This window comes from Nansenia antarctica (assembly GCF_963989245.1).
Source record: "Nansenia antarctica genome assembly, chromosome: 1".
Classification (NCBI taxonomy): domain Eukaryota; kingdom Metazoa; phylum Chordata; class Actinopteri; order Argentiniformes; family Microstomatidae; genus Nansenia; species Nansenia antarctica.
This window is the reverse complement of record NC_137674.1, coordinates 3787552-3812819: the sequence shown is the minus strand read 5'-3', so window position 1 is coordinate 3812819 and position 25268 is coordinate 3787552.

Genomic DNA, 25268 nt, shown 5'->3' with positions numbered 1-25268 from the left:
TGGTGTACTTTTGTCATTGTGTTTACTTATAGACCTTGTTATGGGCAAGTGTGTTGCTTTTATAAAAAATATTTTTCTGAATTTTTCTGAATGAGCTTATATTTGAAATAAAATAACATTGGTCCAACACAAAACTGTGCATACTGTGTACATATTGGTCCGGATTGGTCCGGATACTGCACAAAAAGCAGCCTATGTGTATATATGTAATCTGTAATATGTAATATGTGCATATTCTACATTAATTTTTTGGTTTTACATTTAATTAATAAATGAATAAATAAACCACATTAAGTAACTTATTTTCCTGAATTCATTCATAGTATGAACTATACCATTCATAGTATGACTCACCTCAATGTTATCGCCAGCCTCTGCTTGGCCTCAATAGGCTGTCTGTAATTAGTTATCAGCCTCGTCAGGTCAGGTCCCACCACACAGAGAAGGGCCTCCATTTGCACCGCAGACATCCTGAAATATTTGCGGTGCCTTTCCTCGTCCAAAGCTAGCTCTGCCACCAAATGATGGAAGGCTCCCTGTTGTTGCCTCTGTTTATTTATTGGGTGCACCCACTGCCTCCGATGCTGTCTACGCCGGCGATATAGAAGAAGTGCGGCAGCCTTCTTCTTATTCATGTCACTATCTGTAAAGAGAAAAAACAGCAACATTAGTGGTATTTCAGTCATTTTGAACACAAGTTTCGTGTACCACCACAGAAGTTGGTGGATTCTAAAATGTACCTGCCACTTATTTTTGACCAATTACCGGTAGATTTTTTTACAATACAAAAGAACTGTCAAACTATGGTTGGTTACCTGACATGGGGCTGGTATGAAAATTATGACAACGCTAGCTAGCTAACATTAATGAAGTGTCGAGTATAAACACAAATAAAACGTTAGCAAAAAAAAAAAGTTACTATTAACTAGCTAGCTAGCAAAAAAGCTAGCTATCATTACTTAAAAGCATATCGACGTTAACGTTGCTACTCACCCATTTTCGTTTGTCTCCTTTCGTTGATGAGATGTTAAGTGACCGTTATTCTAGAACGAACTGTACTAGATACGAACATCACCATCAGCCAGCCACTACACTTATATAGCCCACAGCTAGAATCCATGTGGAGAATCCATTTATTTGTTGAGTGTTGTTGTTGTGCTAAATGCTCCCATGTATTTCCCCATCAAACACTACAAGTCCCAGCAGTCTAGAGGACAATTGCGGCAACATCCGGCCATGAGACATCCGGCCGCCATCTTTCAGAACATGTACAGAACATGGTACACCCCCTAAATCAGGGGACCCACATATTTTATCACAATATGTCCAGTTGTATCTTGTAGAAATTGTGGAAGCAATGCAAGCAATATTGGTAGAGCCTATTGTAATCAGCCTGCCTGGTCCGACTACGTAACAATTGAGAATGGAATGTTGAGGTGCAACAGAAATGGCATCGCACGCTGTGTGCATTGGGATGCGATTTTTTATGATTTTCTCATAGACTTCAATGGTGTGAGTTGAAAATGGAATTTTGCGGCGCAACAAAATCGCATCGCACGCCGTGTGCGTTGCAATGGAATGCTGTCGCGCAACAGAAATCGCACGCTGTGTGCAGAGCCCTTAACCCTAACCCTAATCCTAACCGTAGCACCCTAGCACCTAACCCTAACCCTAGTTTTCCCACATGTACCGTATTCCCACATGTACCTTAACATACTGTATATAAACCCCTCAAAAAAAGTTTGGAAACGTTATTTTGGTTGATTAATCCTCACCTTTAATAATACCAATTGGTATTGTATTTTATATCGTTGGAGAGGAACTAGGGGCTCTTAGAGAACTTGGAGCTTATACTGTAGCTTTCCTGAGGAACAATAAACATACCCAAACTAAACTTTGCCTGGCAACTCTGGTCATACGATTCCTGACTTTCCCTAAATATATTGACCTCTTGACCCACTCTCCCTTGCTGGCTATTTGACCTACTTTCGTGACCCAGATATGTTAGCCTAGCCAGCAGTTTCACACAAGAGAGCTGCCTAGTGAGTTCATGTTTAATGTCTACAAATTATCTATGCACACTATGAAAACACATCGTAACAGGCGCTCTCTGAGCGAATCGACGAACGCAGCAAATGTCGTATGATATTCGTGGTATTGAAAGACCTTGCGTGCGTTCCTCCGCGAGGAATTTCTTTTGAGCAGTCATTACAAACTGCATATTTGTTGTCTCTTTCCGACACTGTGTAATATTGTCCATGGCCTGTTGTTAAACCTATTTGATGTAGCAAAGCCTTTTTTATTTATATTATTTATTATTTTGTATTAATACTTATTCATTTTGCACATGTATATGTATAGGCCTGGCTGATTTAGAAAACATAAAATAAAATTTGCAAAATATGTAATAAACAATTACAATCTGTCCTTTCAGAATATGTAAACAACTTTGGCTACTGGTTCCCCAAAACACCAGCAGCTGTCACATGTTAAAACATCTGCATGTCCAAGGTCCCACCCACACCAAAGGCCACACACTGGACTTGGTGTGCTCCACTGGACCTCCTCCCCCCGACCTACAGTGCCTGGACCTGGCTGTTTCTGACCACCATGCCGTCCTCTTCACTGTCCCGGTCTCCCTGCCCAGGCAGCATCCCAAACGCACCATCTCATTTAGGAATATCAAATCTGTGAGTGCACCGGCCCTATCCAACCTCATTGTGTCCCACATGCTCCCGACCGCTGCTCCAAATTCCTTCTTTCACTCAAAGGTTGACTCCATCCACCAGCAGCTCCGGGCACCAGCCCCTCCCGCTCCTCCTGCACCCCAGCCACACGATGACCTCGCCCCAGCGCCGTGCCCCCCCCAATGCTGCTTTTCCTCCTTCTCTCCAGTAGACGCTGCCCAGGTCGCCAAGCTGGTCACTGGACCTCATGCCCACAGCCCTGGTCAAGGACTGCTTACCCACCCTCTGCCCCTACATGGTGGATATTATTAATGCCTCCCTACTATCTGGCATAGGCCCCACCAGCTTCAAAACTGCCTCAGTCACCCCCATCCTCAAGAAACCTGGTCTGGACTCTGATGACCTCCACAACCACCGGCCGATCTCCAACCTTCCCTTCCTGAGTAAAACCCTGGAAAGAGCAGCCGCCGGCCAAATCCATCAGTATATGTCCAACCATGAGCTCTATGAGCCCCTACAATCCGGCTTCAGATCTCACCACAGCACGGAAACCGCCCTCATTAAAATCACCAATGATCTCCTCATTGCTGCTGACTCGGGCCGTTTCAGTATCCTCATCCTCCTGGACCTCTCTGCTGCCTTCGACACTGTCTCCGACACCATCCTCCTCAACCACCTCTCCACCCACCTGGGTGTCACTGGTACAGCCCTCAGGCTCAAGCTCCCCCCCCAGCCCCAGTCAACCAAGGCATTCCCTAAGGCTCTGTACTAGGACCCCTCCTCTTCACCATTTACATGCTCCCCCTCGGCCAGATCCTCCGTCGTCACGGCCTTAACTACCACTGCTACGCCAACGATACCCAAATCTACCTCAGCTCCACCGCATCCTCTCCACTCCCCCCCAGTCCCTCATCAACTGCCTGCTCGAAATAAAAACCTGGATGACATCTAACCTCCTCAAACTTAACACCAAGAAAACAGAGCTCATGGTTGTGGCACCCAAGGCGCTGCTCCGGAAGGTTGGGGACTTCGACGGCTGCTCCATCTCCCCATCCTCCGAAGTCCGTAACCTGGGCGTCATCCTGGACTCCACCCTCTCCTTCCAGTCCCACATAAAATCCATCAGCAAATCCGCCTTCTTCCACCTCAGAAACCTCTCCAGACTACGACCTTCCCTTCACTCCGTTGCCGAAACCCTCATTCACGCCTTCGTCACCTCCCGTCTGGACTATTGTAATGGAGTCCTGTTCGGGGTTCCCAACAATGCCCTGGACAGGCTCCAGTACGTGCAGAACTCAGTTGCCAGGGTCCTCATCCACACCAAGCCCTGGAAGCTCATCACCTCCACCCTCATTCACCTCCACTGGCTCCTGGTCAAGTCCTGCATCACTTACAAAATCCTCCTCCTCACCTACAAATCCCTCCACGCCTGCGCCCCCCAGTACCTAACTGACCTCCCCCAGCATACCCCTTCCCGGAGCCTGCGGTCCGCAGACATGGGCCTGCTATCCAGCCCCCGCACCAACCTACGGACCTTTGGGGACAGAGCCTTCAGCGTGGCCGCACCTACTCTCTTGAACTCCCTCTCCACAGTGATCCGCAATGCCCCCACCCTGGACTCCTTCAAATTAGCCCTCAAAACACATCTGTTCTCCAAGGCCTTTGGCCCCTAGTCAATGTTTCAGTTTTGCTTTGTTTGTTCTCTGTTTTGTCTGTCTGATCATTCCCTTGAATTGTAAAGCGTCCTTGGGTTTTTTGAAAGGCGCTATATAAATTAAAGTTATTATTATTATTATCTTTCGACGCAACATTGGCTAAAATTACAGGAATGCCATGTTGCCACGCTGGCACAAATATACTATGCTAATAATGTTAGCACCACGCAGGCAGGCATAGCATATTTATTCATTTTCATTCATTTAATCTTTATTTCAGAAGGTCCCTTGAGATTAAAATAATTTTTTCGAGGAAGACCTGGACAAAAGCACACCAGTTCAAGTACAAGTTTACACGATTGGAAAATAAAACATAATAAAAAGGGACGAGAGATAAATATGATAGAAAATCCATTTTAACTGTCTACTAGCACTCTACTGCACTCTACTGCACTCTACTGTCACACAATTAATCAGAGCTTTGAACTCCCCCAGGGAGATGAGATTATTAACACTACAACAGCCATGGGTGGGGTCATTTGACCTAGTAAGTAAAAAAATAATTAAACTCACCTTTTCAGGAACCACCTTTCATGACTTTTCCTAGATGCGTTCTACCACCCAGTATCCTTACATTTTCTAAATCTAACTTTTATAAAGCTCTTTCTACAACAGGGTTTACCCAAGTTACATACGCAGTAGTGATAGGATGTATGTCTATGTACAGACAATTATGAATGAGAGACTGTACAGTAGCTCTCCCAGTTGAGTGTTGCACGCTATAGCTACCGCAACAAAGTAATTGCAACAACCTACATTTGATTGTCTGTAATCGTCAACGAATTTCCATGCAACATGGAACTAATAAAATTCCATTTATTATACAGTATCATGTAATCAAGTGTATTTTCGCAGCTTGAGTGTGTGCGTGCGTGCGTGCGTGCGTGTGTGTGTCTGACATGGGTTTCAAACGATTTCCCCGGTACCTCCCCGCTCCAACATGACAGGTTGTCGGGTCAACAAGGTTCGGGAAGTAAGCCTGTTCCGCTAGATCAGGGGTCGGGAACCTTTTTGACTGGGAGAGCCATAAAAGCCAAATATTTCTAAATGTATTTCATTGAGAGCCATATAGTATTTTTAACATATAATAAATTAAATATGTCTTACTTTTAATGCGATTTCTGGTGCTGCATGGTTTTGCTGATGTCCTTGTAGTCTGGTTCATACGTGGTGAGGTTGAGCTTCATGCAGGCGTTGAGGCTTCCATCAGTTAAACGTGAGCGTAGGTTGGTCTTAATGTTCCTCATATGCGAGAATGACTGCTCACATACATATGTAGAGCCAAACATGGTCAATACGGCAATACTAACACGCTGCATTGTGTGGTATGTCACAGGAAGCTCGTTCCAAGTTTTCAGAATCAGCTGGTCTTCAGGTTGAAGTTTTTTCATTTCTGTCCACTTGTGTTCCCTCGCCAGCTCTGCTCGCTGTCGCGCAAGACTTTCCAACTCTCCATTAAGTGTCTTGAACTTACTCATCCACATGTCTGATGCCTTCAGGTCAGCAACTTCCAGCTCAAAGTCTCCCATAGAGACCCCAGGGATGCATGTCAGGTCGATTTTGTCCACTGCACACTCATGTGGATGAGTGATGAACTTGAAAAGACCAGTGCGCGCACGAAATTCTCCAAAACGTGCTTTGAATGACTGCAGGAGATTGGACGTAAAGCCAGCTAGCTGCTGGAGATCCAGATGTTGAGTGGAGTCACTTGCTAAGCATGCATCTCTAAATTGTTGCAGTGTTACAAAGTGCAGAAGACCACCTGTTTCAATGTCCCTGAGAAAGACTTCCAGCTTGCTTTCAAATGCAAACACTGCTTGTTGAAGGGATGAGATTGTATTTCCAATACCTTGCATTTTCACATTGAGCTGGTTCAGATGGCCTGTTATGTCCACGAGATAGTGAAACTGCAGGAGCCAGTCAGTGTTGTCTAGCTCAGGATGCTTGACGCCTTTCATTTGAAGAAAAGTCCGGATTTCACTCAGGCAAGCTGCAAAACGGCTGAGCACCTTTCCCCTTGACAACCAACGCACGTTGCTGTGTAAAAGCAGACTGGGATAATGATTCCCAACTTCTTCTAACAGAGCTTTAAACTGGCGATCATTTAAAGCTCGGGCAACAATGAAGTTGACCACTCGAATGACCAGCGACATCACCTCACCTAGCTCCTGGCCACACGTCTGAGCGCAAAGCGCCTACTGGTGCAGGATGCAATGAAAACTTTCATGTTCACGGAGAAGCGCTACAAATCCTTTGTTCTTCCCCAACATACAAGGTGCACCATCAGTACAGACAGAAATAAGTTTATCCATCTGCAGTTTTTTTTCTTTAGCAAACTCCATGAAAGACGTGAATAAATCCTCTCCTCTGGTTGTCCCTTTCATTGGCAAAACAGCCAAGCTTTCCTCACGCAGTGTGTCACCTGCAGCATACCTGGCAAATATACTGAACTGAGATAGATGGCTAACATCTGTTGACTCATCTAACGCGAGAGAAAATTATGTCCCGGTGTTTATGTCCTTAATTTGTGTTTCCTCAACTTGATTTGCCATCATGATGCTACGATCGTGAACAGTTCTTGCTGACAGAGGCATGTCTTTTATTCGTTTGATTATCTTGTCTTTATTTGGGAAGTCATCAAACAGTTCATTGGCCACATCAAGCATGAATGTTTTGGCATACTCGCCATCTGTGAATGGCTTTCCATTCCTGACTATTGCCAAAGCACCCGCAAAGCTAGCGGAATTCCCGTCACCTTGCTTGGTCCACCCACGCAGTTGCTGTTGACTCGTCTGCACTCTCCGCTGTAGCTCCTCGCATGCCTTTTTCCTGCTGTCCCCCGCTGGATATTTCGATGCAAATGAAGCATGATGCGTATCGAAGTGCCGTTTTATATTTGACCGTTTCATCGATGCAATTTTATCATTTCATATTAGACATACCGCAGATCCTGCGATCTCCACAAATGCAAATTCCTCTGTCCACGCAGCCTGGAATGCACGGTAATCATCGTCTTTTTTTCTTTTTGCCATCTTTCTCGTTACAAGGGTTGAAGCGTATAAGCTAGTTCACTATCTGATCAAATTGTTTTTTATTTATTCACCTTTACAACGACCTCTAACACGCTCGCGAGACATTGGTTCCCGACCCGACCCACGGGTCACGGGTCATGGGTCCCGTGAAGAGTCCCGTGAAATTTAACTTCAAAACTAATTTCTGTTTACTTTAAAATGACACCGTATTATTACGCAATATCACAAGTATTTTAAAATCAGTTCCAAACTGAAAAAAAAAAATTTAACTTTTTTTTTCCAACTTTTTTTTTTCAACTTTTCAACCCAATTGTCTGGGAGCCATATGCCGTCACCGGAAGAGCCATATATGGCTCGCGAGCCATAGGTTCCCGACCGCTGCGCTAGATAGTATAGGTATGTAGATAGTATAGGCATGTAGATAGTATAGGTATTTAGATAGTATAGGTATATAGATAGTATAGGCATGTATATTGTATAGGTATGTAGATAGTATAGGCATGTAGATAGTATAGGTATGTAGATAGTATAGGTATGTAGATAGTATAGGCATGTAGATAGTATAGGTATGTAGATAGTATAGGCATGTAGATAGTATAGGCATGTAGATAGTATAGGCATGTAGATAGTATAGGCATGTATATAGTATAGGTATGTAGATAGTATAGGCATGTAGATAGTATAGGCATGTAGATAGTATAGGCATGTAGATTGTATAGGTATAGGTAGGACTTATAGTCCAGTGTGATTTATATGCATTTTTTTCTTCATGACGTATTTCTTAGTGGTGCGACTTATACTCCGGTGCGATTTATAGTCCGGAAAATACAGTAATATAGGTATGTAGATAGTATAGGCATGTAGATAGTATAGGTATGTAGGTAGTATAGGCATGTAGATAGTATAGGTATGTAGGTAGTATAGGTTCACTTCCCAGGGGGCTAACATCAAAATACACACATCCCTGTGTTTACCAGGGCCAGGGGAATCTAACAGGGGTCGGATGCAAATGGTGGGTTGTTCCAATCGAATGCGACACATGGGTGAATGGGTGTATGGAAATAGCGTTCCACGCACCCGGAATATTTGCATATTCATGACTATTGTTTTTTAATAATGATAATCAACTACTTCTGCATCATACATGCAGCCACTACCCGTGATAATCTGCGACCTTAATCCTGTATCAGGGCACGATACTTGTACAAGGTGCAGAGGTTTATCTCTCTGAGAGACATACTTAGATAGAGAACACTTTTATCTATATCTTTTTATTCATTGTTTATTATCTTGTTAAATATTTATCTATTTAATTTCTCTCTATTTTTTGTTGTTGTTACTATCCTCCTCTTGCTGTATTTTTTTAATGCTGTATGTAAAGCGCTTTGAATTGCCCCTGTTGTATCAAATGTGCTATACAAATCAACTTGCCTTGCCTAAACGTATATATTAAAGTTAAACTTGCCTATGTAACCCTGTATATGTTCCTATTCTTACAGACCAGCAGAGCTCCAACCCAGGTTCAGACAGCGAGCCCAGCTCCACCACATCAGGAAACCATAAACAACACAGGAGCTCAAGGCGGAAGAATCACCATAAAACACACCCACAGACTTACACGGGAGAGAAGACCTACCGTTGCCCACTGTGTGGAAATAGTTTTAGTAAAGCAGGAGACCTGAAGAAGCATCAGAGAATACACACAGGAGAGAAACCATACCAGTGCTCCCAGTGTGGGAAGAGTTTTAGTCGAGCAGATTCCCTGAAGAAGCACCAGAGAATACACACAGGAGAAAAACCATACCACTGCTCCCAGTGTGGGGAAACTTTTAGTCAAGCAGGAACCCTAAAGATACATCAGAGAATACACACAGGAGAGAAACCATACCAGTGCTCCCAGTGTGGGAAGAGTTTTAGTCAAGCAGGAAACCTGAAGAATCATCAGACAATGCACACAGGAGAGAAACCATACCAGTGCTCCCAGTGTGGTAAGAGTTTTAGTCAAGCAGATCACCTAAAGATACACCAGAGAATACATACAGGAGAGAAACCATACCACTGCTCCCAGTGTGGGAAGAGTTTCATTGATGCAGGAGACCTGAAGAAGCACCAGAGAATACACACAGGAGAGAAACCATACCAGTGCTCCCAGTGTGAGAAGAGTTTTAGTCAAGCAGGAAACCTGAAGGGCCATCAGAAAACACACACAGGAAGAGTTTCAAGCAGGCAGGAAACCTAAATACATGCCAGAGAACACACACAGGAGAGAAACCGTACCAGATTTCTGTCAAGAGTGAAAGGTGGTTTGGTTCTATTTGTAAATATGCTTAACGTAGTTTTTCTATTTGTTTGATTAATGTATAGGCTCTTTGTCCATACAAAGCTTTTGCTGTGCATATAGTATGATATGCATTGTATTATTTTTTTTTGCAGGGCTCCCCACATGGTTTGTTCTCATCTCTTACTTTGTGTATTGGGTAAATCACTTTGAACAGTCACAAGCTCGCTTTTCCAACAGTGGATGTCCTACCCATGTGCTTTGCTTTTGCATTGCATTAAGTCCAATTGCTGTTCAGGTTCCACAGCTTCTGTTTAATGGAAACTTGCTGAAGCTTATGTATTTTTCTTTTCGTTCACAATGAATTGTGCTTTTCAAATAAATTCTTAGTGATTTAAAATCAATGCGGAAGCTGACGGGGATTCAGTGGAGGTCAGGATGGGTGTGATGTGGTCACGTTTCTTGGTGCATGCTTTTGCACCAGCTGCAGTTGGCGGAGCAGAGGCTGGTCGATGCCAACATACAGGGAGTTGCAGGAATCCAGACGGGTTGTTATGAAGGCATGGATCACCTTCTCTTGGTCCTTCTCCGGAAGATAGGCCCTTGTCTTAGCGAGGAGTCTGAGGTGAAAAAAGCTATTTTTGACCACAGAGCAGACCTGCTTGGTGAATTTGAAGTAATTGTCAAAAATCACTGTGTTGTCTACCCTGAATGACTAGTCATTGAAATGTTGCTTGATTGTTATTAAAATGATCATCTTTAACCTCTTCTTATCCACCTCATTTTTCTGGTTTTCTGCTCGAAATGACATGCCCACAGTGAATATAGAATATCTCCACAATCACAAGGGCCTTCATAATGATATTGTTATCAAATGAAAGCTAACACATGTGGGGTGGCTGTAGAAGTGTCAGAATCAAAATCTATGTTACTGTGTCAGAGCAAATAGAGCTAGAACATTATAAAACATCTCAAATTCAGTCTCCGCCTAAAAAAACAACAGCTTTTACAGTGAATATCACCGTGGAAACCTGATAACGAAGCCAAAATCATCTAGGAATCAGTACTCCAGGGTCTTATTAGTACTTGTGCCAAAGTCGATGCTAGTAATGTGAGCAAATGCAACTTTGTACCTGTTTTAGTACAGGTATGTTTAGGCGGACACCTATATGCTTAGGCCATTTGGAGATATTTTGGCACCATCTTTGACCTTTGACCTTTCTCATGTATCAGATTATTATTATTATTATTTTTTTTTTGGGGGGGGGGGGGTTTGGGTTGGCCGACCAATGGTATGGAAATTCGGCGTTGAAACCGGACATGACACATTCTCCAGTTGGAGAAAACTGGATGTGACTTAGGCCGTGTTTACTGTCTCGGGAAAAAATGGTGGCATCGTATAGCATGCAAAATTGTGAAAAAAAATTGATATCGATGAAGATAATTGATCGAGGTAAACTCTTTATATCACTTCGGATGCCGATGGGGGTCCGTTGGCTCCTATGAGGTTAATGAAAAAAATACAATAACTTATATTTGAAAAATATACTTTTCTTTGGGTGGTTTTGTATTCAATTGTATACCCATAATGCATTACCGTTTCATCATCAAATTACTGTAGCTTTTAATACTGTGAATATTAGCTTCAGCATGGACACAATCTGAATGGGCTATCCAAGTGGTTGCATATTTGCAAATACTGATCCTGTGACTGGGAGATTTACTTATATTTACATGATTTATTTTATTTTATTTGATCTAAAGTGAGTTGCATTTACAAATAAATACATTTGTCTAAGTAAGTGAATTGTCTATCAATCAGCATCACAAGACAAAAACATCTCTGCTCGGGCCAGGGGCCATTGGCAGTCATAATGCTGGAGGAAGGAAGATTTGTTTAATGATTACAGTAGAGAAACTGTACAGGGGGGTTTGGGCAGGGTCCCACACTAAGGCTTGTTAGTGCATTTTATGTTCGGACAAGTGAAATTCCTCCTGCAGTTGTCTGACGAATGTAGAAACAAAAATAAATCAATGTGATGGCAGCTGGTGTTTGGAGCTACAGGCGCAGAATATAAAGTGGTCAAATCGGTCGTCAAACTATTTATGACCTAAAAGTCAGATTTTCAGGGGTTTTTTACAACACACAACAACGTTTTGAAGTACCCACTCAATATTGTTTTAAACAATTTCACGATAATTATATGTGTACTTGATCAGCAAAATAAGCTTATTTTTAGCCTGATTTCTCCCGGCTTGGGGGAGGGGGCGAATGGTTTCATTGTTTTGTTTCATTGGTCGATAGATGTGTGTACGGCTGACCTATAGGAGGCAGCAGGCAGCATGCTCTTCGTTTACTCTGACTCCACAAAGAAAGTTTCTACCAACGGCGATCTCATAAGGTAAGGGTCTTCTATGTATCTACATAGCCCCTTTGTTAGTTAGTTGAAACCAGTGTGTTCGTGTATTTAGACATTTCTTTATTATTTACCCACTAGCAACTAACTGAAACCACAATGTTCAGTCTGGACTAAGCTAGGCAACGCTTTTGTTTGTTAGCTATGCTAGTGTAACCGGCTCGGTCTGTCTCGAGTCGACTACCTGCGTTGTGTTCTGTGCTGACCGATGACAGGACGCTGATGTGTACTTTAGGCACTTTTAATCTGTACAATGCACACAAAAATAATGTTGGAATGAAACATCAAAACATGTAGGTGTCTTCTCAGCACGAGTCAACCTCTCTCCGTCTCATAGAATGCAGACTGCGCTCTAATAGTGAATCTTGAATCTTGAATCTGAATCTAATAATAATAATAAACAGAAAATATTTAGATTTGGGCTTTTACACTTTACAACACCAAATAAACCACCCTCTCTTCACCAATCACCTTCCCCTCGCATACAGTGACATGCATGATACAAAATGCCTGCCCCACATCTAGCAGCTCAGTGCCACTGAACATCGAACAAAAGAAAACACCTCAACACATTACATTTTTAACCTGGTATTGGGAGTAGCAACATACCTGTACAATGCACACAAAAATAATGTTGGAATGAAACATCAAAACATGTAGGTGTCTTCTCAGCACGAGTCAACCTAGCACAAAAGAAACATTTCAGCTAACTGACACAGAGAACAGTGACGAACGCTAGCTGACACAGTGATGAGCGCTAGCATACAGAAAAATGAACCACGAGGTTAGCTAAATTAAAGTCTCTAAAACGCTCAAAACACCAATGTTTTTGATACAACATGACAGCATTTATGTGCACTCATCCTTAAATGCATGTACAACTTCTCATGTGCACTCAAATTAAAGTTATGATAGGTATGTTATAAGTTTGCATTGCACTGCTGTAGACACGTACCTCTCTCCGTCTCATAGAATGCAGACTGAGAGAGAAACGCGAAAAATGCAGCCTATAGCCACCACTGCCCCCTAGGGGCGCAATTACACACAAATCTCCCAATACCTACAAACAACAATGAACAACACCAGATTTTGGTGAAATAAAACTTACCTAACCACAAAATATAAAATGAAAGGTTACAAAAATATCACTCATTCCTTAACCTGTTACATTCACCCCTCGTTAATTTCACCAAAATCCTTCAACGCGTAGAGGGTCGGAAAAGAAACAAAAGATAGACAACAAGGCTCATGTTCACTTGGTCCAAGATAACCCTGGGGACTTTCCCATACACAGCATATGAAGCTACTTACAAAGTAAGTTAAAAGAAAAACAGTAGTTGATCAGGCTACTGCCTCTTCTAGTGAATATGATGCCTTTTACACCATATCATATCTGGGCACACTTCCCCTCCCATATATGAACATCTCATTACTCAAGTCATACTACATGTGATAAAAGAAAAGCATACCACAGCACTTAAGTATTGCCCTTCTATCTAAAACAAGGTGCGTAAGGACAGTGACCTTCTATTTGTGAATAATAACAATAGTAATATCTTTGCAACCCCCCACTCCACACTCTGCGGCCATGCAAGTTCTACTACATTATTATGTGTGTGGACGAGAGTACAGGTTTGCCTAGTGCATCAGCACCTTTAACTGGCGTGCACTCCACCCTACTCATTAGCCTGCCCCTTCCTAGGGTTACCAGAGCAGCGTTTCCACGGCCAAGAGGTGTCTGCTCATCCTTACCATCAGTCATTTTTGTAAAAGTTGTGATGTATTAGACTATGGTAATAAATAGGAATTACTAACAAATGCTGATATCAAAAAAAATAAGTCACAATGTGAAATTATACTAAGTGAGATTGAGGCATTTAAGAGTTACACGATATACACATCAACAGTGGACCAAGTACTCATCAACGTTCCGAAGAGGTTCCAACTTTTCACAGCAACCACCGGCGATCACCCTGGCGATGATCTGGAGCGAAGATATCCGGGTCACGGCACCACTGTAACCGGCTCGGTCTGTCTCGAGTCGACTACCTGCGTTGTGTTCTGTGCTGACCGATGACAGGACGCTGATGTGTACTTTAGGCACTTTTAATCTGTACAATGCACACAAAAATAATGTTGGAATGAAACATCAAAACATGTAGGTGTCTTCTCAGCACGAGTCATCCTCTCTCCGTCTCATAGAATGCAGACTGCGCTCTAATAGTAATAATAATAAACAGAAAATATTTAGATTTGGGCTTTTACACTTTACAACACCAAATAAACATTCCCCTCGCATACAGTGACATGCATGATACAAAATGCCTGCCCCACATCTAGCAGCTCAGTGCCACTGAACATCGAACAAAAGAAAACACCTCAACACATTACATTTTTAACCTGGTATTGGGAGTAGCAACATACCTGTACAATGCACACAAAAATAATGTTGGAATGAAACATCAAAACATGTAGGTGTCTTCTCAGCACGAGTCAACCTAGCACAAAAGAAACATTTCAGCTAACTGACACAGAGAACAGTGACGAACGCTAGCTGACACAGTGATGAGCGCTAGCATACAGAAAAATGAACCACGAGGTTAGCTAAATTAAAGTCTCTAAAACGCTCAAAACACCAATGTTTTTGATACAACATGACAGCATTTATGTGCACTCATCCTTAAATGCATGTACAACTTCTCATGTGCACTCAAATTAAAGTTATGATAGGTATGTTATAAGTTTGCATTGCACTGCTGTAGACACGTACCTCTCTCCGTCTCATAGAATGCAGACTGAGAGAGAAACGCGAAAAATGCAGCCTATAGCTACCACTGCCCCCTAGGGGCGCAATTACACACAAATCTCCCAATACCTACAAACTACAATGAACAACACCAGATTTTGGTGAAATAAAACTTACCTAACCACAAAATATAAAATGAAAGGTTACAAAAATATCACTCATTCCTTAACCTGTTACATTAGCATTGTTGTAGCTACGGTACGATTGTGGTAAACTCGTTTGCAAACTATGCAGTAAAGATGTGGAACGCCCTTCCTATAATCTTAAAGGAGTGCAAAACACTGCCCACCTTCAAAACCACTCTCAAAAAACATTTACAGGAGGCTGCAATCCGTAACTGGACCCTCTAAAACAAAAATCAGATTAAAAGACCTGAACTACCCACTGTACATACTTTGTGTTTTGTCCCCCGCCCCCACCTGTGGTGTATGTCCCCACCTGTCCTACCCGCTGTACATACCTTATGTTTTGTTGTATTGTTCTTCCCATGATGGATGTACGTTTATCTTGTAGATAGTAATAGTTATTTGTCTGTATTATCATGTAGATAGTACTCGTTCTTTTCTTATGTCTGTCTTACATGTAACGATGAATTGAAAATCAAGGACCCCAATTGAAATAAGCCAGTGGCTTTCTTGGGTTTTTATCCTCTTAGTTTGACCTTGTATGTAATATGTACTTTCATGTACCTACTTCTGCAAACATTCTAATAAAGTTTTCAATCAATCAATCAAAAAAGTATGTTTACGTTGTAAAAGTTGCGTGAGCGCATTTATATGACGTCAGGACCAGACCATGCTGCGAAAGTCGCTTATGGGGAGCACCGATTTAGGGATCACGGGATCACCGATTTAGTGCAGCTGTTGGTTGAGTACTGTGTTTTCAATCATGTTCATTGGAGACTCGCGACCGGCGGCAGTAACTCGGTTTCCTGAGAACGAAAGAGGTAAGCGGACAATTTTCAGCTGTCACCCAGCCGAGACGGGTGCCTTGCTCTCTATGTTATTCTGATACCACCTAATTGATTTAACCGGTAACATGACATGGAGGTCGACATGATCCATTTTAAAATATTAATACAATGAGTAGGACTAGGCCAGTTAAACACAATGAGGCAAAAACACAAGTTTTCTGAATTTAATTTAGCACCTGCCAAGTTGAGATCTGACAACTAGTGAAAAGACAGATCTATCCAGGGGCCGCGGGTGTAATTTCACTTTTATTCCTGTGGGTTATTTTCGTATCGAAGGGGCCCCATGGTGAGTAAATCAAAAAATTATATCTTAAATGTAACAGCCCAAATAAATGTAATTAGAGGAAACGTGTTAGCCTATAAGCCTACCACTACGATGAATGTAACTGCATGCAAAAAGGTGTGTATTAAAAAACAACAACATTGTGTTGATAATGGAATAATGCTGTAATATATAGCAGCCAATACTGTAATTTTTCCATTTTGTTTCTGAAGAAAATAAATGTGGGCCTTTGATAGCATATGGGTAGGCTCTAGTGAAAAGACAGCAATCTCTATCCAGTTTGTCGGTGCATACACATTTATAATGCTCAAACCTACGGAAGAGTATTAGGGCCACCACGCTTCCGAAAGGAGGGGGGTTATATTCTGAGTTTAAAGTCAGAATTTCTGAGATTAAAGTCAGAATTTCTGAGAAAAAAGTCAGAATTTCTGAGATAAAAAGTCAGAATTTCTGAGTTAAAAAGTCAGAATTTCTGAGATTAAAGTCAGAATTTCTGAGAAAAAAGTCAGAATTTCTGAGATAAAAAGTCAGAATTTCGGAGTTAAAAAGTCAGAATTTCTGAGATAAAAAGTCGGAATTTCTGAGATTAAAGTCAGAATTTCTGAGAAAAAAGTCAGAATTTCTGAGATAAAAAGTCAGAATTTCTGAGTTAAAAAGTCAGAATTTCTGAGATTAAAGTCAGAATTTCTGAGATAAAAAGTCAGAATTTCTGAGTTAAAAAGTCAGAATTTCTGAGATAAAAAGTCGGAATTTCTGAGATTAAAGTCAGAATTTCTGAGATAAAAAGTCAGAATTTCTGAGATAAAAAGTCAGAATTTCTGAGATAAAAAGTCAGAATGGAATGTTCCTACTGGTTAAAATGGATGACATGAAATTTTTTGTCGAGTTATACTTTGGAATTGGCTTTAGTAATAAGGAAATTCTTTGTCTATTGGCACAAAATCACGTATCATAACAAGCATTCGTACTTTGAAGCGACTTTGTCGTGAACTGGGTCTTTACAGAAGGAGAAATCACTCAGATTTAAATGATGTAATAGCCTTTGTGCAGGAGGAACTATCGCGAAGTGGCCAAATGCAAGGCTATCGTTGGATGCATCTCCGTGCAATTCGAATGGGATTCGTGGTCCAACAAGATGTCATACGACAGATTATCAAATTAATTGACCCTCAAGGTGTGGAACTGCGACGGGCACATCGTCTGCGGCGTCGGCAGTACTCTACCCGAGGTCCTAATGCTCTCTGGCATATGGACTCTTACGACAAACTGAAGCCGTACGGAATAGGGATCAATGGTTGCATCGATGGCTATAGTCGTTATGTGGTATGGATGGAAGCGTACACAACAAACAACGATCCAAAAGTCATAGCTGGATATTATATTGAATGAATGAATGGTCTTTATTGTCATTGCTATAGTACAGGTACCAAACAACGAAATTTAGGAGGGGTGGCTGATTTTTTTTTTCTTCAGTCCAGCAGCTGCCATCAATCCGTCCAGGAGATTTCTTGGATAAAAGTCTTATCCCGTTCTGCTTCCTCAACCTTGTGCAGGTACAGTAACACTATTACAGTCCAAGTCTGTCCCTAATATAAAGCATGCACACACACACAGTTTATCAAGAAAAGCATATATTAGATTGCATCTGCCACTCTGTTTTCATCAAGTAAGGCGTTTTAGGAACTGGATAGATTCCACTTTTACATACATTCATATAAACAGACAAATATGTATTCTGTGTGTATGATAGCATACGTGTACACAGTCAGCACTGATGTGCAGGTAGGTATTGAGCAACATCAGGTTTATTAAAAGGGGGGTGGGTTGGGTTGGATGATGGGCCACTCTTATTATAATCATACATTTTAGTCAGCCACCTCTCTAGGAAGATAAGATATTATGATTACCATAATTATATGCAAATTATGATCAGATGTTTACTATTGTGGAATGTATTGATTTATGTTGGTAATGAGATTATTTTCTTCATGATCCTGCAGCAAGAAGTTGTGAGGACATGGAATTCACACAAGATCAGACCAATGCCAGCCCGGAATGTGCCAGGAGGTCGTCCAGTCTTGTTGTATACAGTCCCACAGATGTTTGGTGCAGAGGACAGACTGAAATCGATTGACCAAGAAGAGGTTGATCTCTGTAAGGAGGAGTGTACACCCAAGGGTCAATTGCCTTGTGATGAAACTGTGTTTGAGCTATCTCTTTTACTGATGCAGGAAAATGGATGGGACTCTCCAAAAGATGCATATGATGCTGCTGAACTGTACACATTGCTAAGAACAGAGATACTGCAAAACCTTTAGAGATGGAGTTCACTTGTCCACACTTTTTTTTAACCCTTGTGTTGTGTTCGAAAGCTGTTTCTGTCCCGTGTGTTCATGGGTCAATTTTGACCTATGATTTAACTCAGTCCAAAACACTCAAAAACAATGACTATCATCCAATATTGTTATTACTACATCATAACTAACTTATTATGCATTCATAACCAATCCTGTTGTCATTTTATTGTATGGCCCCACAATATTTCAATGCACTGCTGGGTCTTCCCAGACCCGAACATCAAATTATATTGGCAGAATTGGCTAAAATTGTCAATCAGTTTTGTAGTGTTTATATAGCTGTTGTGGAGAATATCATGAACCTTGTTCCAATAAAAAAAAAACTAGATGGTAGTTATTATATAATTGTAACTTGAAACGGGCCACGGCAGACCCGAACACAACATAAGGGTTAAGGAGAGTGGAGTACCACTTTCAAGTAGCCTATTTATTTATTTATTCAATGAACCAAACATTTAGATAATTATACCCACCCTTTATTAATCCACTGGTAACGCTGTAACTGTTCTAGTTCGTCTCTCTGTTCTAGTCTTCAGAGTTATGCACTCAACTTTGTCTGTAAAACCAGCCATATTATAAGGGATCCAATCCTCTGGCAGGACGGAGGGCCAATGTCCTCAGAAATTGAAATAAGACACATGTAAAAGTAAATGGGTAGAACAATATGCACACGTAATAAAGTTTAATTGTAGCAACAACTACAGCAATAAAAACTGTAAGATAACAAGGTCTCCAAAATGTCCTAGTAAAATGCAGGTTTCATTTTGAATACTTACATTACAGTTATATTGTTTTTAAAGCACAAATAACATCCCATATGTTGAACATTCAGTAACACCCTGCTACATACAGTACAGGTAACACATCAATATGGATTGTAAACTTATCATAATATGTATATGTATGTATATATCATATTATATTATATTATATTATATATACACGATATGGACAAAAGTATTGGGACACTGGAACATCACACCCAGATGTGCTTGCTGAACATCTCATTCCAAAACCATGGCCATTAATATGGAGTTGGTGCCCTCTTTGCTACTATAACAGCCTCCATTCTTCTGGGAAGGCATTCTGGGAAGCTGTTATAGTAGCAAAGAGGGCACCAACTCCATATGAATGCCCATGGTTTTGGAATGAGATGTTCAGCAAGCACATATGGGTGTGATGTTCGGGTGTCCCAATACTTTTGTACATAGTGTATTATTATATTATATTATATATATATATATATATATATATTATACAACCACTGATGGAACGTTTACATTAATCTGTGCCATCCAAAGATGTGCCACAAGATGTACAGTAAAAAGTAGAGTATTAACTTTCTTATGCAAACAATAACAACAATTATTCTGAGAACCTTGAATATCAGCAGCTCAAATTGGCAAGCCCTTGAACAATGCAACATTTTGGCATTTTAGCAATTTTTAATAGTGTCATTGCAAAGGGTCTGAATACTTATGTACATTAAGTATTTCTGTATTTCAATTTTAATACATTTACTGAGATTCCAAAAAGTGGTTTCACATTGTCATTCTGGGGTATTGTGTGTGGATTGTTGGCAATTGTTGAATCCTTTTCCATGAAATTAAATTGAGTAAATGTGAAAAAAATGAAGGGGTCTGAATACTTTCCGGATGTACTAAATGTGACCTAGTATCAAAGAAAGAACTGCTTCAATACAAACATTCTATCTTACCATTGGTTTCACTTCAATAGTCTACCTAATACACAATTATAATCAACATTACTCAAAGATCAATGGCTTCAGCTGTTATACTTCCAGGAATTAGGCATACTACAAAAAACAAGGTACAACCCTTTCTCTGAGACTGTCACAGAGGAACATTTGAGATAAAGTGCTAAATGAAAAATACCTAAGGTCCACAATGTCCTATACAATGTCCATGACCCAAATGTTGCTGTCAAGGACTCCATTGAATTCAGCTCGGAAATCTGGGAAATTTTCATAGCATTCAGCTAATTCTAAAACCCTACCACATGTGCGTCCTATTGGCCGTCTTGTAAATTCAGACATCTGTGAAAACATCACGGCTATACTGTCACATGTGATCAGATTTGATCCTGTGGTGAACCTAAGAAACCTGCCTAGTTTCTCCTCGTCCATCTCTCTGATGTAACGTTTCAGATGATGCCCTACTTCCTGTTCTTTGGTACTCATATCTGCTGGGAGATGCAGTAGTGCCAGTACTTTTTTAGGTGCTGGTTTGAGGTTTGCATACATCTCCAAAAGTTCCTCACGATTCAAGGCAAACTGGCTCTGAGTAACATCTTTCCAACAGTCTATCACATACTTGGGCTTTTGCACGAGCTCTTTGTGGGCAATCTCCATTAGGATCTCTGGGAGATTCTCTGCGGTGACTCTCCTTCTACAGTCGTAGTTGTCAAGGACTTCCCCAAGATCTTCTGAGTCAATGGAGGTGAAATCGACAAGGGCTCGTCGGATGACCTCACCTGTGGTTATAAAACATTATAAAGACACAGCACAAAAAGTGGTCAGATCAAAGAATCGCCTCATAGTATACAGCTATAAATGTCTGACAATTTCACATGCCAATAAAAAATGTAACCCCACTAATATAATAATCATGCCTTTTTCTCAGCAATTTCGGGTCATCCATGATTTAATATTACAACCATGCAAAAATAATAATAATAAAGAAGAAATAATCACAAACATTCATAGTGTCCCTGGGAACATAATAGTCTATGAGTGAGCATTTGTGAACCGAATTCAAGATGCAGCAATTGATTGTGTAACCCTAATCTCACCTTCGTGGCCACTCATAAACTGCAGAAATGATTCTGTCAGGTCAGTCTGCACTACGCCATACAGCATCTCCTCCATGAAAGGGCAAGCAAGCTTGATAGGGAAGTACTGACAGTCTTGATAACCTTTGAGGAGAATTCTGCCAATGGCCTTCCAAGTGTCTCCGCTGAAGTCATGCCGGATAAAAGGGACTTTTATTGTCGTTCCCAGAGTACAGCGGTCATAAAACTCTTCCCAAAAGCAACTAAACACATCTCTCTCAACTCCTGATCCACAGCCTAGTTCCTCTGAATTATCTGGGAGTAGCCTGCTTATCATGAGTGGTTTAGTGAGAATGTCTGGATCTGTGAAAGCTTTGATCATGTCTTTCAGGCAATTTCCATGGTGTATGGTTATACATTTTGTTGCTGTGATTGGAGGTGTCTGCTCCTGGGACCCAGGCGTGGGGTTTAATGGCAGTGTGACTGGAGGTGTCTGCTCCTGGGTTAGGGTTAGAGTGGGGTTATACGGCAGTGTGTCATTAAAGTCACTGCTACGGGTTTCCTCCTTCCTTGGACCAAATGTAACCTCTGAGTCAGACAAATCAACCTCAATGGTCTGTGCTGCACCTTCAACAACAAAACTCCTCTGAAGTAATTCTGCCACAGAGTGGTATTGATAAGTTATGAAGTGTCCATCTGTGATGGCATTAGCGTCAGAAATGGCAGATGGGACATCTAGAGAACTCATATCATCGTACATTTCCAGAGTGTTGTGATCCTCTTGAGCACTGTCAGCCTCATGCTCATCAGTGTCATCATCCTCCTCGTGATCATCTTCACAGTTGCCGTGTAACTCTTGCTTGGGACGAGAGGAAAGATAAAACCGTAGTCTAGTCATGCAGAGGGTATTGTAGATAAAACCAATGGTGACGTCTTCAACAACTGGATTTAGTTTGTGATCACAAACTTCAAAGTCAAAGTCTATTTCAGGTCCTTTGGTTGACATGCCTAGTGGGAAGAACAGACTCTTTCCTTTTTGTAGGATATCATCCATCCCACAGTTTACATCCATTACTACACTCCTTGTGCCCCCACCTTGCTTTGTTCGAATTTGCTTAATTTAATAATTTTCTATGTGTAGCCAACCGATTTCTATTTTTCGAGTACTTGCTCTTGATCTCTGGCTTCTGGTAGGAGTTGCTCTTGATATCTGGCTTCTGGTAGGAGATGCACTGTTGGGACCAATGGGGGGATTGAGATCACCTTCATCCTGGTTTGCCCCCTTTCTCAATTTAAGCCTCTCACGCAACCTCTCAAAAAGTCCCAATTTCCTTTGAGATATAGGCTGCTGGTTTTTGGAGAAGTTGAACAGTGCTAGTCTGTCACCATACGAGGGAATGTATTTTGCCAGGTCTCCATCCTCCATGAGCAATATAACATCTCTGTCTATCTGTGGAGTGAGCACAACATAAGTTCAGTGAATTTCTTCATAGCCTAAAGGTAATCTAACAATTCTATATCATAAATGCTTCATGATGTATCTTCTTTTTTCTATAATCTATTTTACAGATTAGCTTGGTTAGGTGACTGTTAGGTCATTACATTACACATACTGTATATTGCACATACTTTACATTACACATACTGTATATTGCACGTCACTTAATACAGCTTCCTTATACCCTGCACATTAGATACGGTACATAAACTAACTACCACATTGCACAAGCTACCTAACTGTATAGCTTATAACTAGATATAGCCTAACTGTATACTACTGTTTACAATACCACTTATAACTAATTACCACTGATGTTTACAATACTACCTCTGCACTTACTGTACATTGCATAGTTTTGTTTAAACGTTTCATCTTTCATGATTATGGTTAAAATCCTCCTCCTCCAGGCGAGAGATGGCTTCTTCAGTGACGCCGCGGTCACGAAGGAAACTTGCCACATCAATGTGTGATGCTGTAAAGAGCAGGAAAACAGGATCCTCTCATCAATTTCGCTAGGTTGCTGATACAACATTGGCTGCAATTAGATAACTAACTAGCTATTAACCTTCGTTAGCACATTTGCGTGGCCTCATTGCGGTAAACACTGAGTACTGCACAACACCAGTCTCGCAAACACTGATGAACCCATGTTGATAGCTAATCCAACTGGCTCATTTAGCTGTAACGTTGTAGCCAGCTAGCCTAGTCTTACTGCAAATTGTTATTATACAAAAAGTTATTGTAACGTCCGTTCTATTTTATTCGAAATACTGTAAAGGAAATGTTGTAGAAACGTTAACGTCCAGTCAAAAGTGAGAGGCAGAATCTGATCTTGAAACAGAAGTTAAGCCTACATCGTATTGGTGAAAAAGCAAAAGGGCTTCAGATGGGGGAGGTGAGGAAACTACAGAAGAAGTTGAGACAGATTGCGAATCTGGACATCAAAATCACTCTCACACCAGAAGAAAGAGTTAAGGTACAGAAGACGACGTCTTCATGATCTAGTTTTAATATTAGCTGGCAGCGAGAGCCCCCCACTGCTTACACCACAATCCAGAACAGAATAGATTTCCCCTAGGTATAGTTCCCCTGGATATCACTGTGCTAGGGTTCCCAAGCGTGGAGACCTTGATTTAACACCCTAATTCAAAACAGTGTAACTTCCTTCTTTGAAAAATATTGCTGTTAACTTCATTATTGCACCCTCGATCATACAAGTTTGTGCCACTCTCAAACTCCAATTGAGAAGAATGCAATTCTACCATTATAAGCGAAGAGCAGTATTGTCCCACTTAGTGATATCTGCAGTTAAGGCCAGATATTAGTAGGCCTATGTAAAAGTAAAATCAAAGAGAATAAAGAGAACAACAAAATAAGAATTTAAATCGAATTGACTGATTTGTGTCTTTTTCCTAGAGATACACTAGCTACATACACTAGCTACGAATCATACCATTAAGCCATGATAACCTCTTCAAAAGATAACAGAAGTGTGTATCAGGGTAGAAGACATTAACATTTACAGTAGATATCACTTGACATTTGACGATTTCAGTGACATTACCATCAAAAAAGGGAGGGACTACTTTGTCAATCTGAATCATAATCTAACCCAGAATATGTTTTTCATTCATAATAGGCTTATCATTCATTCATATATCTTCAAGTACAGCCTAGATTAAGTACAGCCTAGACACGAGCAGCGTCATTCGAACGTAGCGTTGTAACCCCCTGAATTAGCCTAGTCCATGGAGATTCCCATGGTCATGCATGTTTGTCAGCCAAAAAGATGTTCTGGCATGTATAACCAGAAGCCCTCCTCCCCTCCTCTTCCTCTCCCCCTCTCAGATCTCCAGGAAGGCGGAGCTTCGCAGCAGATTGGCTGAGCTGCAGCTGCAGCTTTCTGGCCCCCAGCAAACTCCGGGGATTGTGGGAGAGGGAAAAAAGACGAAGATGAAAAGACAAGTGTAAGGAAGTGAGGGGAGAGGTGTAAAGGAGGGAGGGAGGGAGGGAAGTGAATAGAAGAGAGGGAGGGGAGGGAGGGAGGAATCACTCTTCAGAAGCTGTAACATTGGCTTTGATCCTGAAAGGCTTTGATCTTATCTTGTGTATGTCTAGCCAAAATACTGTCTTTTAAGGTGGGAGACATTTGTGCTTTCAAAAAATTCTAACTTCTTTCTGGTAGAGGATTAATAATACGTCATGTAGGGCGTCACTCATTCTGTTCCTCCGTAGGCGTGTCTGTATAGTGACAGTCTGTCCCAGGGGGTGTCAAACCTGCAGCCTGATATGTCCTATTAACATGTCACAATGTTCAATAAAGAGAACGATCATGTGAACAAACAAACACAATCTGTTTCTCACCGCTGATTACTTGACAGCTTGCATGACATGTATGCTTGTATATCGTGGTCTATCTTGGCACTTAG